We start from the raw sequence: 22512 nt of genomic DNA on the forward strand, positions 1-22512 counted from the left end.
TGCACTCCAACAAAAAGATAAAGTTAAAATGAGAACATCTGAAGATATGAAGGTCAAGAGTATAAAAATAATTGTATAAATTAAATGTTTCCCATAAGACTTCAAAATGTTTCCCATGAGTGACAGTTTCCTGATATTTTGAAGCAGTCAAAAAGTTGCTGAAAGTAGAAAAATGCAATAAGTGCTGTTTCTTGGCTATGGTAACTGGTTAGCATGAAATGTATGAAACCATTTTGAATCTGGCAAATTTACAGTGACCACCAGTCCTGAAAGCAAATGTGATTGCTTGCAGGCCTGTGACCCAATGCTGTAATTTTCAGATCACATATCCCAGAGTAACTCCCATAAAGAAAGTGATTTTAACATCATAGGCTAACAGCCTGCCATGGACATCCTCTGATAAAATAAAAGATGAAGGAACAAAGAATGAAATGTAACTATCTAAATCTATTTCAATGGGGTCTAAAAGCAAAAATAAAACTGTAATTGTCTCTGATTCCCTTTAAGAAAATTTACAGCTTGTGAAGTGTAAAGGCTTGAAATGGCTCCCTGCAGAGGCAGCTCTGAGCTGGGAGCAAGAAACGTATCTCATGAACTCATTCTCCGTCATTAGTTCCTCAAATTGATTCAGCATTAATAAAGAAGTAAACTGACCTCAAATTATTATCTCATTAACAGTGAGAGATCTCTACAGTGAAGCGGCATGGGTTAAAGCCCCTTTGTCCTACTCTACTAAAAAGATTTTTTTTTTTTAGAGATCAGTGGCCAGGCTTCTTAAATATTACATTGGCATAGTGAGAACTGTTTTGTGTGGTATTATCTCATAGCCTTATGATAACATTTAAAAGCCCTCAGTCAGTCTCAAATAATTTTCAGTTAACAGGTCTTTTTCTGCTTAAGATCCTAGAGAGCTGCTGCTAGACAGGACAGATGGATCTTTGGTATGACTTGGTATAAAGTGACTTAATATGTTCAGCCACTTCATTGCAGCCAGTGGTGACTTGTTTCCATGGTCTGTAACTAGGGCTGCAGCCAGTGGCAACTTGTTTCCATGGTCTGTAACTAGGGCTGCAAAGTCCCCGGTGCAGGTGGGGAAACTCCCTCCCAGGAGGTTCTCAACCTGCTGGCCCACATTGGGCTGGTGGGGGGAACCTCCCCTGCTTCATTGGCACGATGACATCACTCAGAAGTGATGTCATCAAAATGGCGGCACCTATGCGGGGGCCGCTCTAGGCATTTCCAGGAAAACTCTAAGCAGCCATGTGTACAAGCCTTTACCTGTTTTGTGAAAACGTGGAAGCAGGATTGCGGGGCCCAGAGGTGGTGTGTGAACCACGAGAGAAGAACTGGCTACTATACCATCTATAAGCAAGTGTACAGCATCGAACATCATACTGTGTTTAAGTGTTGTCCTGGCTGGAGCAGGAAAAAGGATGATGAACCTGGATGCCTATATGCTTCATGCTCTGTTGGAACTTGCTTTAACGGTGGGAAATGCTACGGTGGAATGTCTCAGCTGTGCCAGTGTCCAGAGGGATTTCAGGGGCCACGCTGCCAGTATGGGCCCCTGGACCAGGGAAGCTGGAGGCAGAGAAAACCTTTGTCCAGTTGGCACCAAAGGCTGAAGAGCAAGCAGTGCTGTGACTTCAGGAAGGGCAGCGCTGCATCTGTTACACAATAGCAATTTGGATCTTACAGTCCAAGTCAATCTGAAAAAATAGGCATCCAAGACGAAAGCGATCAAACAGATTTTAAAAATGGCTGTGTGTGTGTGTGTGTGTGTGTGTGTGTGACTGTTTACAGCTATCATGCCATCTTGATAAAAGGATATTGTAGAGCTGAAAAAAAGCACAGAGAAGAGCAGCCAGGATTATTGTTGGTATATAGCACCGTTTTATCCATCTAATTAACTATGTAACTGAATTGTAATTTAAAATTGTTTTATATTGTATTTTATTTATATCACGGTGTTCCGTGTCTGTGAGCCACCCTGAGCCCGCCATCGGCGGGGGAGGGCGGGATATTAAAAAAAAAATAAACTTATCTTATCTATGGTTTTCCCAGATGCTCTAGCCATTTGGGAAGTTAAAACTCTATGGTACAAAAGTACCATAGAGTTTTAACCTCCCAAATGGCTAGAGCATCTGGGAAAACCATAGTTTTTTCCTGGAAACGCCTGGAGTGGCCCCACATGGTCGCTGCCATTTTGATGACATCACTTCCGGGTGACATCATTTCATTTCATGCGAGCAAAATGCACGCGCAAATGTCCCCCGCTGGGGGATGAAGAGGACTTGGCAATCTATCTGTAACAGTGACAGGCCCCCTGTTCATCCAATGAGCTTCATGGTCTCCCCAGTCCTAGTCCCATACTCTACCCAAAACACCACACTGGCTCTCAGACCTGTGAATTCAGGTACTCACCAAATTGAATCTACTGATTCACAAAGAGACCATATTTAAAAGGCAGGAAGAAGAACCAGTGGATGTCTCTGCAATAAAAACAATATTGGAAGGAACTGCCCACTTTATCTCTGGATAAAGCTCCTTCCAACTCCTTCCAGTTTATCTGAGAGAACTAAGCAAGAAAATGTATATAAAGCTAAGGGGAGGGTAGTCCAGAGTAATATCCCTATTTTTATTTTATTTATAACTCGTCCTTTTGCAAATAAGACAGCCTTTCATTTAAAATAAAAAGAATCCCTTTGACTAAGTGCCAATTCATCAATGCATTAGAAACAGAACATTAATCTGCTCCTCCCGTCTCTGCCATAATTGTAACATTTTCCTTTTAATGAGGTGGAGCAGGGAAATGGGAAGGTAATTGTGCCGATACTGATGGAAGGTTTCTTTTATAATTTCCAGACTAATGATGACATGCAACTTGTACTGTGTTTTGTTTTTTTTCCCCAGCAAGGGTTTTTCTTCACAAAGAGGTGGATCAGCAGTGTGGGGAGGGGGATGATACAGAGCCTGTTCCAGTGCCTCCCCCTTGAGAATGTGAAAGCCTCCCTTCTCACAATTGTGGCCAGATAATGATGACTCATTTATTAGCAATATGAATGGACTGGACTCAGCTGACTGGATGAATGGAAAGGCAATGGCTGGGAAAGATGCAGAGAAAAACTAGATTGATGTAAACTGGCTGGCATGAAACTACCATCCATATGCCACCCAATGCCATGGCTTTGAAGCTAATGGAAAACCTGTCTTCTGTTTCTGCCTTACACAAGGCACTGGGACCCAAAAAGAAGATTTGCCACAACAGATTAACAACAGATGTTCTGTTTGCCATTAGGCAGACAATTCTCAGTCTATTGGACAGCAATGCTGAAGAATCTTATCCATCTGTAGGACCAGCTGCTGCTTCTGTGCTCAGACAGGATGTTCACATCTACCTTCAGAAATGGGCTAGCAATGTGTACATGGATTCTGATTATTTTCCCTTTAGAATACTTCCAAGCAGGGGCTTGCCATTTCTAAGAATTTAAAAAGGAAAAATTGTGGGTTATACATCTGTAGCATGTTGTGTTCATTCCCCTGATATCATTTTGAGCACTACTCTCCTTGTCATCAGGATTCTATTGAGTCCACAGATTGTCCCAGTCAGAAGGGAAGTTTTTAGAATCATTTCTGAGGCAATGTCTGCTAGGCTGCCCTCAGCTAATGGGGCTCATGGGGGTGGCAGTGAAAAAGGTTTTGATGGATAGGGAATAGCATCTGAGCCAACCCAGTGCATGAAGGAGAGGGCTGGGCAAGTGGCTAAAGTAAGATCCTTCCTGTGGCTATAGCATGGATAGTACTGGATGGAACTGGATAAGTAGAAAAGGGAATGCAGAGCTGGAGATCCGATTGAGCCTCTCAGCCAGGCACACAGCCACAGAAAGATGTGGTGAAGAGATCCAGGCAGGAGGCTTTGAGGGTCCTTGAACAGGCTGATAAATCAAGTCCCTGAAGTCTTCTGAAAAGCAGCTAAGGGATCCTATAGCAAGACCTTACCATCCTGTAATCCAGGCATTAATTTTACATATGTACTCTCAGCTATGGGAGATTATGCTGATGTCAACCTAAACTTCATTTCTGACTTGTTCTGGCCCTGAAACAAGTGTAAAGAGTCAGCGCATACTTCACATGCATGGGCTTATTTGCAGCTTTTCTCGTCATACTGTTTGTATTCTATGTGCCTTTTTCTCCCATTTCCTCCTTCTCACTTTTCTCAACTCTTTCAGGGTGCATACAGGGGAGCCAGGGAAGTACTAGGGAAAATGTAACATAATTAGGCTGTAATATTCCATTCATGAGTGTGTGGTACCCACACTGTTCCAAGTTTTCTTGGATAAAATGAGTTATCTGGATCATTTTGAAACTGGGTATGAGAACCCAAATGCTTTGATCACCTTGCTTGATTACTTTTGCTGGGACCTGGATAGGAGGAGAATGTCTCTGTTGATTCAGTAGGGCTGTTCAGTGGCTTCCAACACCTATAGTCATAATATCATTCTATAATGCCATGGCTTTTTTCATAGCAGGAATTCATTTGCATATTAGGCCACACATCCCTGATGTAGTCAATCCTTCAAGAGCTTACAGGACTCTTAGCACAAGACCTACTGTAAGCTCCAGTAAGACTGGTTACATCAGGGAGTGTGGCCTAATATGCAAAGGAGTTCCTGCTACAAAAAAAAGCCCTGTATACTGCCTTTCTGAATTTGGATTGAGGGTATTATACAGTGCTGGTCCGCATCCACCTGGGATGTCATGGTCCATAATGCTGTGTTTTGGCACTGCTGGTCTTTCCCTTGGCCTTTGTCATATGGTGTCATGCAATGTTCCATCAAATCCCCTATGCTTTTTAAAATGTGTACATCTGGTACAATTACCTATATCTGGGAATGGTCATCAGATTATTTGGGCTGCACATATACTTCTCATTTTCATCAGATCCTAAAGAGAAAGCAGCTGCATGGAGTTGCAATGTTCTGTGACTGAATCTTCTAATTTAGCTGGAGGTGGAAAGCTTGCCAGTAGGTAAGAGCAAACAAACAAAAACAGTTAATTTTCAGCATATTAGGTGTGTAATTTCAGGTGATACTGATGCTCTTTAAGAAACATGGGGATATACAGCAGAAGGAAATATTTTGTTTCAGACTGATAGGGATCTGAATGAAGTGATTTTCAAAGAAAAGTAGCTGAAGATGAGTAGAAAAACTAAGAGATAAGAGTAAAAACTAAAAATGGTTCTGAGAAACTAGAAAACATTGCAATTTTGAGAATGCCTAGCAATATAAATATTTTGGATTCCTTTCAAGAGAACATGACAACAAAGCTTTACAAGAAATACTATTTCATACACAAAATGACAACCAAGCCTCTGCTTTACTAAAAGTTACTATCATTAAAATTGCTGGCGTTTATCATAAAACTGGGCATGTATTCCACTGTCACTTTATCAACAATATGAGAAGGGAAACTGGATGATAAAACATGTAAAATCCGTAGGCTTCCTGAAAGTCCATCATTACAAGAGTTGAGAAGCTAATACGACAGTGAGCTTTGCCATTGATTACTAATATCTTAACATTTAATTACATAAGGGGGAACAAAACACAATATTTGGAAAATGAGATAGCTGTGAAACAAGTTGTGAACAGCAATGCATCAGGAATGAGAACCAGCTACCATGTTTACATGGATCGATAGAACATACAGTCATTTGCAACAATTAAGAGCAGATGTATAGAAAATGTTTGCTCAGGATAAAATAAAGGGAGAGAGCAGCCTTAACCCTGCATTACAAAAGATGGAATATGAGAACCATGATACTGACTCAGCCTAGCATTTAATGTCTTTCAGCATTTGGTCTCCTGCAGTAGCCAACCAACGGATATTTGGGCAAAGTTTTCACTCAGTGGAAGCAGTGATGCTCATTGTCTGTTGTTCATCCCAGGATCTAATTAAAATGTCTCTGCATATAGTGGAATTCACTGCCACAGGAGGTGGTGGCGGACACAAGCATAGCCACCTTCAAAAGGGGTTTAGATAAAAATATGGAGCAGAGGTCCATCAGTGGCTATTAGCCACAGTGTGTGTGTATATATAAAAAATTTTGCCACTGTGTGACACAGATGTTGGACTGGATGGGCCATTGGCCTGATCCAACATGGCTTCTCTTATGTTCTTATGTTCTTAATTAATACAGAGTACTAATCTGAACAAATCCACATGAATCCTTTATCCAATGGCTTACTGTAAAGAACAAACCATAAACTATATTATGAGAACCAGGGATCATCTCCTAAAACAGGAAACTGTTGCTAGACTGGCTACTAAGCCTTAATAGAAAGGATGACCAACTTCAACATTCTCAATAATCACCATGTTCTCCAAATAACGTTTCTGGGGATTGAAGTCTATTTTGCCTCTGCAATAGTTGGTGCCACTTACTAACAGAACTTCACAACACTTTATAGCATTTAAGCATCACTGGAACTGAATGAACATTATAACCATTCATACAAAAAGAGAGATATGATCAGTGTTCCCTCTAAGCTGAGTTAGTGTGAGATAGTTCACAGATTTTTAGCCTTCAGCACAAACATTTTTGTCTTAGCTCAGGAAGGATGACCCCAGAGCACACTAATTTATGCAGTAGCTCACATCTTTAATGCCACGAAGTAGAATTTTTGCTCACAAGACTGCAGTTTAGAGGGAACCTTGGATATGATGTTCAAAATTATGAAATCTATATCTCTAAGAACTCCAGAAAATAAATCACTTTATCTGATGAAATCACAGAACATTTTATTCCAACAATTAAAATCTGGGAGGGTTATATGGCCCCAAATTGTCTAGGCTAGCCTAATCTCATCATATCTCGGAAGTTAAGATGTGTCAGCCCTGTCTAGTATTTGGATGGGACACCACCAAGGAAGTCCTGGGTTGCTATGGAGAAGCAATGGACAGCCACCTCTAAATGTCTCTCGTCTTTAGAACCCTATTGGGTCACTATAAATTGGCTGTGATATAAAGGCACTTTACATGCACACAGGGCTGTATGGTCACATAAAATTGACACTTGGACCAGATTTGTTCCACGGGCTGCAAGGACAAGGATACTTGAATTGTGAGTCATTGGTGGTCCATCATACTTCATCAAGTGGTCCATGAGATCATGACAAACATGGGATTGGAAAATGATGCTGACCTTTCCCAGTGCAAACAATGGCACATGTCAAAATCAACAAGTTTTGCACTGTGCTAGGCAAAAGGATCAGAGAACTGAGGAATATCACACAGTCATTGACAGAGTTACTCATGTTTTTTGTCACTCAGACATTTGGCAATCAGTATACAATGATTCAGGTGTGACATTATTCATCAGGCCTCAGCCATTTGAAAGTGAAAGGAGCCATCTCATCAGGAAAGAAATCAGTTTTTCTCAGAGATGGAATAGCTTTTGCCAGGTGGTTGCAACTAACTGACAAAAAAGGAAATGCTATTTGGGACAGTTGATTGACTCCGATTAACTGAGAAGGATCAATGTAACTTCCTGTTTGTAAGCCTGCTCCCCCAAATAAAAAACTGATGAACAATTTCTTCCTAATCTATTTGGTTAATTGCTGTTGCTGGAGGAGGCAAAATGCTGGGCAGGGTGGAGTGGGGGCTATAGAAATGGTATTGACAGTAGAAACTTGAATTCATTTACTATCTTTGAAGACATCACAGGAGTCATGCTTGGCCAATGGAGGTGTATCATCTTGAATCTTTGTAGCTATCAATAATAATTAACCTATCTATGAAACCACAGATGATGTGCTTGGAATTATGATGGGTGTTTGTTAAGATAGTTGCAAAAAGCCTTCATTATCACCACCTTCAGCGCCGGTGCTAGGATGCCCCACCATGCTCACCACCCCAGGCAAGACAACTCCCACCCCCAGTCTTCCTCTCCACAGTCACCCGGTCAGCCTCACTGCAACTGCCTTACCAGTCGGAGCTCCGGTGGTGGTGCAGTACCACACAGCCCTTGTTGTGGGTGCTGTGATCTGGATGCATGTCCGGATGCAGGCCCCTTCACCTCCTCCCCTGCCATCTCTTCCCTCTCACACAATTTAAAATTGTGGGAGGGTGCTGGAAGGGCCCACTGATCAGCTGATTGGCAGAGCCCTTATTTGTAAAGGAGAAGAGCAGCAGCCTTTCTTGCTCACTCATTCCCCCCACCTGCCCCTGGGAGGGAGGTGCCCAATTTGCCCCCCCAGAGCCTCACCCATAGGCAACTGCCTTTGGTCACTTGGATGCGCCGGGCCTGACCACCTTTAGGTAATAAAGGCCAAGATGTAGATAGAGGTGAGCTTTAATTCAGACACCCTTTCAGTTGGCTAAAAAAGAAACTGAAAAGAGTCTAGATTTAAAAGGGATTTGCGGACAAGGCTAACTGGAAACCCCAAATGGTGGAAATTGTATCAGTTCATTGAAATTTATATCCAAGATGCAAAGGAAAAGAACTTCACTAAATCAGAAGTAAAAAGTGGTTGTTGAGTTGGATTAGTCACCATTGTTTGACCAAGGAAGTGAAATTTCCTTATAGTTTTTCCAATAACATAGCAGGAAAGAATTGAGTTAGCACAGATTTTCTGCCTGGGATGGTAAATTTTCATGATAAGTTTAAAAGGCTGTTTAAACTGTTCAGCAAATAATAAAATGTAATTTAAATATTCTTAATCAAGGATCCATGTACATGATAAGCCAAGGTATTAATATACATAGAGAGATATTTGAAAAGGGTAGAAAATATGAAAAAGGAGACTGGTATTCACATAATGTGTGCTTTTTTTACAGCTTTCAGTTTAGCAGTATAGTATATTGCAGTCTAGAAGAAAAATTACAAGACAGTCAACTTGCTTACATAAATGTTCAAGTAGCCACACCTAGGCTTCCCAAACCTCCCGCTCTGGCGGGAGACTTCTGGGTTCACAGCCTCATCTCCCGCTCTTCAAAACTCTGGAAGTGGGGGTGGGGGGGAGGGGGGGGGAGAACATACCTTTAGGCTTCATGTTGCAGAGCTCCTGAGCCGTTTGCAAAATGTCTGCCCCTTTAAGGCTGGGCAGGAAGCAGAAAGGGCTTCTGAGAACGGCCCCTCCCTTTCTTTTGCTTTCGTCTTCACAGGAAGTAGAGTTGTCCGGAGGAAGATCTGGTAAGTGTGTGTGTGTGAGAGGGAAGGGGCAGGGGATTCCCTAGTTTGGAGGCCCTCCCCCCCTTTAGAAAGCGTGGGGGGGAGGGAAATGTCTACTAGGCACTCTATTATTCCCTATGGAGAACGATTCCCATAGGGAATAATAGGAAATTGATCCGTGGGTACTGGGGGCTCTGGGGGGGCTATTTTTGAGGTAGAGGCACCAGATTTTTAGTATAGCATCTAGTGCCTCTCCACAAAATACCCCCCAAGTTTCAAAACGATTGGACCAGAGGGTCCAATTCTATGAGCCCCGAAATATGGTGACCCTATCCTTAATTATTCCCTATGGAAGAAAGGCATTTTAAAAGGTGTGCTGTCTCTTTAAATGTGATGGCAAGAACTCCCTTGGAGTTCAATTATGCTTGTCACATCCTTGTTCTTGGCTCCACCCCCAATGTCTCCTGGCTCCACTCCCAATGTCTCCTGGCTCCACCCCCAAAGTCCCCAGATTTTTCTTTAATTGGACTTGGCAACCCTAGCCACACCACAAGTGGATTATTTTTTCTTAAGGGAACATTAGTTCTCCAGAAGCTGAGCATCATGGCTACCAAGAAGTGCATCTGGCCCCCTGCATCTGTTTCTTAGTATTTATTTATTGAGCTGATATTACAGCTTTTGACTATGTGCTCTTGTTGGAATATAAACTAGGTGAACTTTTTACTCCTTCCCATTCCCAATACATTAATTCTCCATACAGAGCAATTCATGATATCTTATAATATACCTCTCTTGAACATTTTGTAACTGAATAAAATAATACTATCATTATTCTTTGAATGTAAAATCATTATTCTTTGAGTGACATCTTTACAAATGGACAAGCCAAAAGGGAAAGACAGGCCCAACTCTTTAAAAACACAAATGTGTAGTTGGAACTCTTAATAGTACACCCTTCAGTGCCATTCTTCCACAATTAGAAATCTGTCAGCTAAGCAGGAGCTGAATGTGAAGTCACCAATACTTCTCAGTTGTCCAGTTAAAAAGATAAATAAATTTGAGTGACTCAGTTTCTCTGTATATTTTTGAACATTTTAAAATCAAGTAAAATATTAAAAAGCTGAAGAATGCCACAACAATATTAGCAACTATGACAAGTACATTAAAATGGGATTAAATAACAAAGGAGAAAGTATACTTTTAAAAATTTAACAAACCAAATATCTTAACAAAAGAATAGTAACAAAACCCAATTCCTTGAAAGTTTCTTCAATTTGAAACCTTCCTTCAATCAAATCAAAAAGATACAAGTAAGCAACAAAAATATGTAGGGGAATCTACAAAGGCTTGTCTAATACAGACAAAAAAAGAATATTAACTTTAAATAAACCATAAATACACAAATCCATCGAACAAACCAAAACCACACAAATAAAAGTATAAAAAGGAATACCCTAGACTTGCAGCAAAACTGAAAATTTTCAAAGCAGTAGATGGGCAGTAGAGAGATGAATTAGATCAGGGGTGTCCATCCCACGGGCCAGAACTGGCCTGCCCACGGCTTTAATCAGGTCCCCAGGGCTTTTTCTCCCTGATCCTACCCTTCCTGTCCTCACCATTTGAAGCTCTGTGGTTGATGAAGTTCTCTCCTCTTTCAGTTTCCTGCCTTTTCTGCCTTGTCTTTGCAGGCTGGAGCAGGAAGCAAAGCTTCAAGGAAAAAATTGAATGGATTTTTCCATTAAGGTCTCTGTGCCCAGATAGATAGGGCCCAGAAACCTTAATGGAAAATTCATTCCACATTTTCCTTGCATCTTTGTGCTGCAATGTGTTTCAGCGTTCCTATACAGACAACTGAAGTTCATGCTTCCTGGAGTTGTGCGCTTGGAAGCAGAGGGTTGATGCTTTGAGCAACCTTGTCTCTGCTCAATGGACCTAAGCTAGTGAGTACTCTAACCTGGGAACCCACAGCTAAAGGAGGATATTACCCATTGTCAATCCGAGTAGACCCTGTGGGAGGGGGAGAAGATTGCAATGCCATTTCATTGTTTTCCCAGGCTCAGAGCATTTTGTATTTTTAGTTTCTGCTGTGATGCTAGTGCTTTTTCTTGATGTTTTATTTTAAATATTGCATTGCCAAATCCTACTATTCCCTCACTTTTCCATTTTAAACAAAACATTGCAAGTGTTTTAGGCATGTTTGTATTTGAAGTTAAAAATACCATCTTTAATTGTGTTTGTCTGTATCCTTTATAAAGTTTATATTTCTGCTTCCTCACATTACATTTTATGACACACATGGCCCGGCCCCACAAAGTTCCATCTGGCCCTCCTAACAAATGAGTCTGACACACCTGAACTATTTTGTTCCCTAAATCCAAGCTAATGATGATTATATTATGGTAATAATAATAATAGTAATTATAATAATAGCTGCCTAATAATAGCAAAACTAATATCATAGTGCAATTGAGCTTCTAACACTCCTATCCATTCTACTTTGCAAAACAAAAACAAACTAAGCCCACTAAGTTATTGCAGGCACACCATGTCCTGGATCTTTTCTATATTTTCTTTGATTAGGGATGATGACACTATGAAGCAAGGACAGAGGCATAGATGTACTTTTTATCCTTCTTGTTAGTTGTAATGCACAGTCTCTTTTGCAAGAGGACAAACATCCAGATTCACTACTGCCCCAAACAAGTGCTGTCTGTCTTCACTTGTGTTGCATGGCTGGGCTCTCTAGGGTTTAAGTGGCTGTATTATGTCTCAGTTTCCTACTACCTTGATGTGTTAGTGTCAAATGTGACATCTGAGCTTTGCTTGCTTTTTACCGTCCTCATCATACAGCAGTGGATTCTGGATAGTTCAAAGCAGGGGTTTCCGAAAGAATACCCAATTTAGTACCCCTGTGATCATGAACGTGTACCATTCTTCTTCAGGCAGCACATCACACAGTGATGTCCCAGTGAGGAAGTAGAAAAATGAATGTTTATTAATAAACAGAGAGAACAGTGCTCAAAGCAACAAATCCCAGAATATGGGGCAGTTCTCTGTCAAATACAGGAAGGACAAGGGGGTTTATACCCAAAATGATATAGACATAGGTATTGACATAAAGATCACATAATTGGTCAATAGGTATGAACACTTATTTGACCTGGTATCTTTCCATTGGGTATCCTAAACTGGGATTATTTTACATTCATTAGCAGATGTTTACATATCAAAGAACACATAGATCTTGCTTTGGCAGAACAATAGATAATAACATTGAATAATAAACAGGAGAACAGTTTTACACTGAGGAGTGTAAAACATCTCAAGGCTATATGTCTCACCTGGATGGGCTGGTGCCAGAAATCCAAACATCAAAACTGAGAATGCCCTTATTTTAGTACCAAAACACCACCATAAATTTCCCTTACTTGAATGTAGCAAGTGGGTATCTTGAAAGATGGTACTTCTGCTGCTCTGAGGCCTATTGTTCCTTTGCATTTGGCTCCTATCAATGATTTGAAGACCTTGGGAAGCTAACTGCCTTAAGCAATTGGTGTTAAACAAAGCTCTTTAGCAGAGCTTGCCAGATACTGAAAAAAATGCGGTTTCACTTTTAGGCAGAGGCCCAGAAGCTTCATCTACAATCTTCTATACTTCAATTATTCTGAGCTATACTCTTATAATCTAAATAATAGTGTATAAAAATATAAACATCCTTAGTTTTTGTTAATCCTCTAATTAGCATTGCTAACAGGTCTTAAGTAGTGTCTCTCTCTCGGCTTGACTTCGCGAACGAAGATTTAAGAAGGGTGCAGTAGTCCACGTCTGCTGCAGGCTCGCTGGTGGCTGACAAGACCAATGCGGGACAGGCAGATCCGGCCACAGTGGTTGCAGGGAAAAGTCTGATTTGGGGTTGGTGCTGTAGCAGTGCGATTCTTCCTCAATCTCCTTTTGTCCTCAAGACCAGCTATGCGTGCGTTCTTAAAGGAAGAGACAGCCTGGTGGATGGTGTGCCTCCATGCTTTGCGATCTGAGGCTAGATCAGACCACTGGTGATGGTTGATGCGACAGGTGCCAAGGGATTTCTTCAAGGAGTCCTTGTACCTCTTCTTTGGTGCCCCTCTATTTCGATGGCCGGTGGAAAGTTCGCCATACAGAGCAATCTTGGGAAGGCGGTGGTTTTCCATCCTGGAGATATGCCCTGCCCAGCGCAGCTGCGTCTTCAACAGCAGTGCCTCGATGCTTGTAACCTCCGCCCTCTTGAGGACTTCAGATCTTTGTGCCTTTTTTCAGATGCTTGTTGCTCCACACTCTTTTGTGCAGTCGGCCAAATGCACAGTTTGCCTTTGCCAGCCTGTTGTCAATCTCCTTGTCGATCTTGGCATCTGAGGAGATGATGCACCCCAGGTAGCTGAACTGCTGGACTGTCTTCAGAACTGATTCACCCACAGTGATGCAGGGAGGGTGATAATCTTCCTGGGGTGCAGGCTGGTGGAGAACTTCTGTCTTCTTCAGACTAACTTCTAGGCCGAATAGCTTGGCAGCCTCTGCAAAGCAGGACATCATATGCTGCAGAGCTGATACCGAGTGGGAGACAAGTGCAGCATCATCAGCAAACAGTAGCTCTCGGATGAGTTTTTCCATTGTCTTGGAGTGAGCCTTTAGTCGCCTCAGGTTGAACAGGCTGCCATCAGTGCGATAGCGGATGTAGACACCATCGTCATCATCTAGATCTACTGCGGCTCTTTGAAGCATCATGCTAAAGAAGATCATAAAGAGAGTTGACGCGAGAATGCAGCCTTGCTTTACACCTGTGCCTATTGGGAAGGGCTCTGAGAGGTCGTTGCAGTGTCTGACTTGGCCTCGCTGGTCTTCATGTAGCTGGATGATCATGCTGAGGAACCTTGGGGGACATCCTAAACGTTCCAAGATTTTCCACAGGCCTTTCCTGCTAACGGTATCGAAAGCTTTGATAAGGTCGACAAAAGTCACATATAGAGCCTTGTTCTGTTCCCTGCATTTCTCTTGGAGCTGCCTGAGAACAAATACCATGTCGGTGGTGCTCCTGTTAGCTCTGAAGCCACACTGGCTCTCTGGGAGGAGTTCTTCTGCAATGGTGGGCACCAGTCTGTTCAGGAGTATTCTGGCAAGGATTTTGGCTGCGATGGAGAGCAGGGTTATCCCCCGGTAGCTGGAGCAGTCTGACTTTTCCCCTTTGTTCTTGTGTAGAGTGATGATGATTGCATCGCGAAAGTCCTGTGGTAGTTTACCTTGTTCCCAGCAGGTGACAAGTACTTTGTGAAGTGTGCTATGTAGTACTGTGCCCCCATGCTTCCAGATCTCTGGTGGGATTCCATCAACTCCCGCTGCCTTGCCACTTTTCAGTTGCTTGATGGCTTTAACAGTCTCTTCTAGGGTGGGGATCTCATCCAACTCTGTTTTCACTAGTTGAAGTGGGATGAGGTGGATTGCTAAATCTTGAACTATGCGATTGGCACTGAAGAGAACCTGAAAATACTCCGACCACCGGTTCAGTATGGATGCCTTGTCTGTGAGGAGCACTTGGCCGTCTGCACTACGCAAGGGACTCTGAGCCTGAAATGATGGGCCATATACTGCCTTCAGGGCTTCGTAGAACCCTCTTAAATCACCAGTGTCTGCACACAGCTGGGTTCTCTCTGCAAGCTTGGTCCACCACTTGTTCTGAATGTCTCGAAGCTTGCACTGGAGGTTGCTACATGCAGCGCGAAAGATTGCTTTTTTCCCGGGACAGGAGGGCTGAGCAAGATGTGCTTGGTAGGCAGATCTCTTTTTCGCCAGTAATTCTTGGATCTCTTGATTGTTCTCGTCAAACCAGTCCTTGTTCTTCCTTGTGGAGAACCCGAGGACTTCTTCAGAGATCAACAGGATGGTAGTTTTTAGGTGTTCCCAGAGTGCTTCTGGAGAAGGGTCTGTGGGGCAACTGGGGTCCTCAATTCTTGACTGGAGTTTTGCCTGGAAGGCAGCTTTAACTTCGGCTGACTGAAGGATGCCAACCTGAAGCTTCCTCCGAGGGATACCTCCTCTCCTGGGTGTGGGTTTAAAGTGAAGACGGAGATTGCAGTGTACAAGACGATGATCCATATGACATTCTGCACTGGGCATTACTCGGGTGTGTAAGAAATCTCGAAGGTCTCTCTGGCGCACCAGAATGTAGTCGATAAGGTGCCAGTGCTTGGACCATGGATGCATCCAGGTTGTCTTCAGGCTATTCTTCTGCTGAAAGATAGTGTTGGTGATGGTGAGCTGGTGCTCTGTGCAGAATTCTAGCAGGAGGCGCCCGTTATCATTGCAGTTGCCAATGCCGTGTTTGCCAAGTACTCCTTTCCAGGCTTCTGAGACTTTACCTACTCTGGCATTGAAGTCGCCAAGGATGATCACCTTGTCCTCTGTAGGGGTCTTCCGTACGAGGTTGCGTAGATCAGCATAGAACTTGTTCTTTTCTGCAGGATCTGCTTGAAGGGTTGGGGCATACACACTGAAGAGTGTTGCATGCTGCTTGTTTTGAAGTGGGAGGCGCATGGACATGATGTGATCTGAGTGACCTGTTGTCAGGTTTTCGAGTTTGGAGGCAATAGAGTTCCTGACCATGAAGCCAACGCCAGAAAGGCGGCTCTCAGCCTTTGACTTACCCGACCAGTAGAGGGTATAGCCAGCACCATGTTCTTGAAGACTACCTTCCTCAGGGAAACGGACTTCACTGAGAGCTGCTATGTCAATATTCAACCTGAAAAGTTCGTGGGCAACTAGAGCAGAGCGTCGTTCAGGGCGACCACTGTCTACTGTGTCAAGCATGGTTCTGATGTTCCAACATGCAAGCTTTAGTCTTTGCACACTTTGTGAGGCAGGTGCATGCCTTTTCTTTGTTGTTATTTTTTGACTGCAAGTAAGGATGCCCGTTGACCGTGGCTAGCCAACTGGGGTGGGGGAGACGAGCTTTGTTTAGGCCACCTTTTCTAGGCCCCTTTCCATGTGGTGCTGTCCCTAGATAAGGCTGCTTGGTCATTCAGGGTGCTGCCGAAAAATGCTTTCGTCTCCGGGTCAGCATCAGGCAACCAATACCCTGAACCGCCTACATGCAGGATCGGGACTGCGACTTCCAGTGGCATCTTCCACCTGCCGTTTCGCCCCTTGCCCATCGCTGCAGGACTTGGTGTGTTGTGGGTTGTGGATGTGGCTATGCCCTTCAGGCCTGCGCAGAGGAATTTTTAGGTGAAGCACAGTGTGCACAGTACTGGCTCCACCCTTTTACCTTGGGGTCATCTGCCATGGTGCAGTAAGCCGGGACGCCGGCAGCGAGTCCTCCAGGTGGTAGGTGTTACATTAACGAGCTCTATCTGCCCGGGTTTGATGTTAGAGTTTTCCTTCTCTTGGCTGGCAAGGTTGGTGAGCCCAGCCTGCCCATCCGGTTATACCGCCAGATATTCGGTCACACCATGACGTGGCAAACTCTGTGAGAAACAGGGGGGACCAGCGGGAAGGTGTTGCCACGGATGCAGTAATGCAGGAGAGGCCATTGCAGTGACCATCTGCCAGGCATAGCCGGACAGTGACCACGCGGCATTCACTACACCAAGAAAGGAGAGGCTATGTATTGCGCATACACTTTCCCTGGGGGGGCAGGATACCCAAGAGGGAGCCCACCCCTCCCCCCCAAGTAGTGTATTATCATACTAATGACACTGGCCAGAGCTATTATCTGACAGGGTTATCCAGGTAGGAAAGGAGCAGGGCAGATATGTGTGTGTTTGTGTGCTTTCAGAGATGTCAGAAAACCAGAAAAGACAGTCACTAAATATGTCTTAATATTCTCATATAATGTTCCCTTATACTGCTATGATTGCATAAGAGATCACTCATAGCCAGGTATGCTCCACATAGGTAAAATAGGTTCTAAGACATCAGGATTCACCGGGCCTGTCTGTTCACCTGGCATCTTGGCCACTGCTTGTGTTTCTTCTTGAATGTTAGGACCCAGTGCTGGCCCAAGGCTGCATAGCCAAGCCTCATCACCCACCTCCCCCCCGGCGTGATCAGAGGGGCACCACAACGAGGCTCGGGCCACTTCGACAGGGTCTGGGTTGATTTTAAGTTATTTCAAGAGCACGCTGAAGGAGGCTTCTCCCCCCCCCCTCACTTCTGGATGTGAGGGAGGGGCAAAACTCCTCCTCCAGCCTGCTCTTCAAACAACTTAGAATCAGCCCAGGCCCTTTTGAAGTGGGTAGGGCCTCATCACTCCTCTGATCACATGGGAGGGGAAGGGGGGTGGAGCGTGGTGTGGTGCTGCGCTGTGCTGGAGAAGGGAAGGGAGGGGCAGTCGATGGTGGTGGTGGTGGCAATGGCGGTCACAAGGAGAGACAAACAGGCAATTGCCTTGGGCACAGGGGGGAGCCCAATTTGGTGCTCCCCTTCCTAGCACCCTAGGCAATAGCCTAGTTTGCCTAGTGGGCGAGCTGACCCTGTTAGGACCACTACTGTAAACAAGGTGCCTACTCAGCAGCATACATATCTTGATTCTATGAAATCAGACTATTCTTTTTAGCCAGCTTTGGTCTGCTTTTGCTGGAGCTATAACTCTTGTAAGTGTTTACAGAATCAGATAGTGTGGAGTGAAGAACTCAATAACATATGCCTTTCATTACATTACTATGCATTTGAGTCCAATGGCACCATTAAGACAAAGTTTTATTCTGGGTGCATGCATCCTTTTTCAGATACACTGAAACAGAAGTTACAAACCATTATATATAGGTAGAGGGTGAGGTGGTTGTTGCCAGGGAGGGCCAATTAGAGTTAAGATGCATAAGTAACTGAGCAGTAAATATAAGCTAAGAATGGTTGAAGCAATTGGTAAGACCTGTGAATAGCAGCAGATTAGCATACAGCATAATAAAGGAGTTTACAAACAGATATGAGAACTGAATGACCTTAGCATGTGTAGTGAGATAAGAAACCAACATTTCTGTTAAGCCTTGGGGGTTCCATTGTCTTGAGTGTTGCAATAACTTGTAACTCAGCATTCTCCTGTTCTAGGCTGTTTTTTTAAAGTCCTTTTCAATAAAACCGCTACTTTTGAGGTTTCCCCATTGAATGTCCTGGAAAGTTGAAGTATTCTCCAATGGATTCATCAGTTTTGCTATTCTTGATGTCAGATTTGTGTCCATTTATCCTTTGGCATAGGATTTTATCTGTTTGTCCTATTTAAAGAATGGATGTGCATTGTTGGCATTTAATGGCATATACAGTCACAGAAGTTGAGCAAGTAAATGAGCCTGAGATAATTTTGTTAGGTGCAGTGATTGTGTTGCCTGGGTATATGTGGCAGTAAAATTGGCCTCTGGGTTTATTGCAAGCTCTGGTACCAGTATCCATGTTCAAATTAGATGTATTATTGTTGGTGAGTTGATTAAGTTTGGAGGGCTATCTGTGGACAAGAAAAGGTTTGCCCCCCTGTACTTGTGAAAGAGAACTGTCATTATCCAGTAGAGGTTATAAGTCAATGATGATGTGATGAAGTTTTTTGAGCTGAGAGCTGTATGTGACCATGAGTGGTGTTCTGTTATCAGGCCCATAGCTATGGAGGGCTTCTGGGGGCCCTGCCCCCAATTCTTGGCAGGGCTCCCAACTTACACCACTCCCTCCTTACTGACTGCAGCAGCCTCCCACAGCATCCTCCCTCCGCCATAATTCAAATCATGGGGAGGAGTGTTCAGAAGCAGCCGCCAGCCTCCCTACATCATTTAAAGGGTCCACTGACCAGCTGATCAGTGAGCCACTTTAAATTGTGAGGGGAGGCTAGAGGCTGCTCCTCATGCCAGGAAGGAGGTGGTGGTGGACAGGCACTCTGCATGTTTCTGCTACCTCCCTGCCTACTAAACCCCCACAATGCCTGGCAGTTCCTGCAGTAGTGCTTGGGGCTGCTCCTGCTGCCACCACTGCCTGGGCCCTTCCTGGGCACAGCTCTGTTCCATTGTTCACTAAGGATGCCAGTAGCAGATACATTACTGCTTACCCCAGCCTCACTGGACCCAGAGCACAGCCCAACAGCTTCAGGCAGGATGGCAGGGCCCCCCTGAAACACCAGGGAAGGGCTGGCACCCTGATCTCTGGGTTCAGGAGAAACACCTCCCTTGACTTTGCACCTCAAAAGCAAAGCTCTCCTCCCTTACTGGGGCTCGCCTGGCACAACTGCTGCCCCCACTTGGGACTGCCTGGCCTCAGTAGTCCAGCACGGCCTCAGCAGAGAGCAGTTTCCCCAAGGAGGGGGGCTCTTCTCTGGGTCTCCCCCTGCCCTCTTCCCAACCTGCTGAGGGGAACGGCTGCTTTTTTTTGGTGTCTTGTTTATTTTCCTTGACAGGTGGCAGGTCTTCTTGTCCTGCCCCCCAACTTTTTAAAATTCCCCCCAACATCAGAAATCCTGGCTATGCCCCTGTCTGTTATTGTCTCATTTGGGCCTGACTTGCAACAGGTTTTCTCTGGGTACCATTGTTAATCTGCTTCTTGACTTCATCAGGTGGATATTTTAGTTCCAAAAAGGTCTTGTGTAGATCCCTCAGGTGAGAATCTCTGTAAGACTGGAACAGATGCAGCTGAAGTATACAGACTGGCTGTGAACAATGGTATGTTTGGTATGTTTAGGATGGTAGCTGGAGGCATGTTGATATATTTGTCTGTCAGTAGGTTTCTGGTATAAGGTGGTGTCTATGTATCCATCATATATTTGTACAGTAGTGCTCAAAAATTATTTCTTCGTTTATTGTCAGAATGATGGTGGGGTGAAAGTTGTTGACTGACTGGTGGAATTTGTCAAGGGCTCCTTTGTGGTCAGACTATAAATATGACATCACTGTATCACAGGTATAAGAGAGGTATGTGTGGGTAGAAGTTTAGAAAACATTAGAAAGCATTACTCCAAGTTAGTCATGAAACCTGTTGCAAGTCAGGCCCAAATGAGACAATAATAGCATACTGTGAGTCCATGCGAGCTTCCATGGCTGTACCATTGATCTGAAGCAACAAGTTGTCACTAAATTTGAAGTGGTTATGGTGACAACAAAATGACAGAGTTTGGTGGCAAAGCCATCTATGGTGTTCACAGAAATCATGCTCCTTATGGCTTGTAATCCATCTTTTTGTGGGATGCTGGTGCACAGAGATTTCACATTCCTGATCGCTAAAATAGTATACTCTGGAAGGCTGTTCAAAGATTGATTTCCCCCAGAAAATCTGTGATGCCATGCACATAACTAAGATCATTGATGGCATAGAGTCTTAGAACAGAGGGCATGGATCCAGATACCCCTACAGCAGTGTTTCCCAGCCTTTTCGACATAGCGGTACCCTTGACCTCACTTTTCATATCTCATGGTACCCTTGAGGAAAATACCTATTTTTAAGAAATTGATTTGCTTTCTGGTTATGTGAGAGACATAATAGTTTATTGCAGTTAAGTTTTTTTTATTCATTAATTAATGATGTGGAAATGAATGCAATTCAAATTAATTAAATTAAGACAAAATAGTGTGATGTTTTAAAATTTTTCAAAGCACACAACAGACGCAAGTCCCAACAGTAACATTAAGAAACTGTTCTGAATGCTATTTAATGTTCATCAAATGCCCACCAAACTGTAACACTATTAAAACAAAAATTTATATTCTTCTTCTTTCTAAAACTTAATCATTATCAAAAATTGTCCAATGTCCTTTTATTTTCCACTCCTTTTCTACATATCTTCTAAACTTTTTCCACTCCATCTAAAAAACTTCTAAATCATAGACTCTTAATGTTCTTGTTAATTTGTCCATTTCACTCCATGTCATAACTTTTATAATCCAATCCCATGTTCTTGTATTTTCAACAAGGTGGAATCATGTACTTTCATTCTCCCTTCGACCTCCTGCACTTTTTTAGATGTTTCCTCTGTCTCATTTCTGAGATCTTCCATATCTTTTTTAATCTCTTCTATAATTTCTTTTTTTGATGCAGTTATCATCTCTCTCATGCCTTTCATCATTTTGGCCTCCGTTGCCTCTAATTGATCCTGCATTTTCTCAAATGAAGTAGCCTTTGTACGGGTTTGCTTATGTTCTGACATTTAAAAGCACTAAAAATTTTGATCTCACCAATTTGAAATTTCACTATCAAGTTTAAAAGATTAGAGCTTGCTTTTTACAACAAGCCTAATTTCGCCATCCCCAGACCGAGATATTAATTTTTAAAGTTTTTAAATCCTTCAAAATGGTGGTCGCGACTTTTTGCTCCTCTCTAATTTTTTTTCTTTTTTTCATTTTAAACAATTTTATTGATAACATATGGTAACAATTTCCGTTAATAATTTCTTTTCATCTATCCCATATGCTTCTTTCTAATCACCCCTTCCCTGTTACTTGACTCCCGCCAGTGTTATTTACTCAAAATACTAACATTAAAAGGTACCCTTAATTACTAAGAACTAAAATTAATATTCTTCTTTCTTCTAAAGTTTAATCATTATCAAAAATTGTCCAAAGTCCTTTTACTTTCCACTCGTCTTCTACATAACTTTTTCCACTCCCTTTTAAAATCTTCTAAATCATAGTCTCTTAAAGTTCTTGTTAATTTGTCCATCTCACTCGATGTCATAACTTTTACAATCCAATCCCATTTTTCTGGTATTTTTTCTTGCTTCCATAACTGCGCATATAATGTCCTAGCAGCTGAAAGCAAGTACCTAATTATAGTTCTATCCTCTTTTGGAAATTTTTCCATTTGTAATCCCAACAGAAAAGTCTCTGCAGCTTTCTTGAATTCATATCCCAAGATCCTAGAAATTTCTTGTTGGATCATCTGCCAATACTTTTTCGCTCTTTCACAAGTCCATCACATATGATAGAAAGAACCTTCATGTATTTTGCATTTCCAACATCTGTCTGACATCTTGTTATTCATCTTTGCCAATTTTTAGGAGTCATATACCATCCATACATCATTTTAAAACAGTTCTCTTTAATACTCTGACATGTTGAAAGTTTCATAGAGTTCTTCCATAAATATTCCCGTGTATCCATCTGTATTTCTTTATTTACATTTATTGCCCATTTAATCATTTGAAATTTCATTACTTCATCTTCTGTAGACCATTTTAAAAGTAACTTATAAGTTTTTTCATTATCTCCAAGCAGAACTTTTTTCATTTCCGTTTGCTCTTGTCTTATTCCTTCAGTTTTAATATCATTTCCCACCAAACTTTTTATTTGTTCTATTTGAAACCAATCGTATTTGTTATTCAATTCCACAGCAGTTTTCAATTCTATTTTGCC

This window comes from Heteronotia binoei, chromosome 6, assembly GCF_032191835.1.
Source record: "Heteronotia binoei isolate CCM8104 ecotype False Entrance Well chromosome 6, APGP_CSIRO_Hbin_v1, whole genome shotgun sequence".
NCBI lineage: Eukaryota > Metazoa > Chordata > Lepidosauria > Squamata > Gekkonidae > Heteronotia > Heteronotia binoei.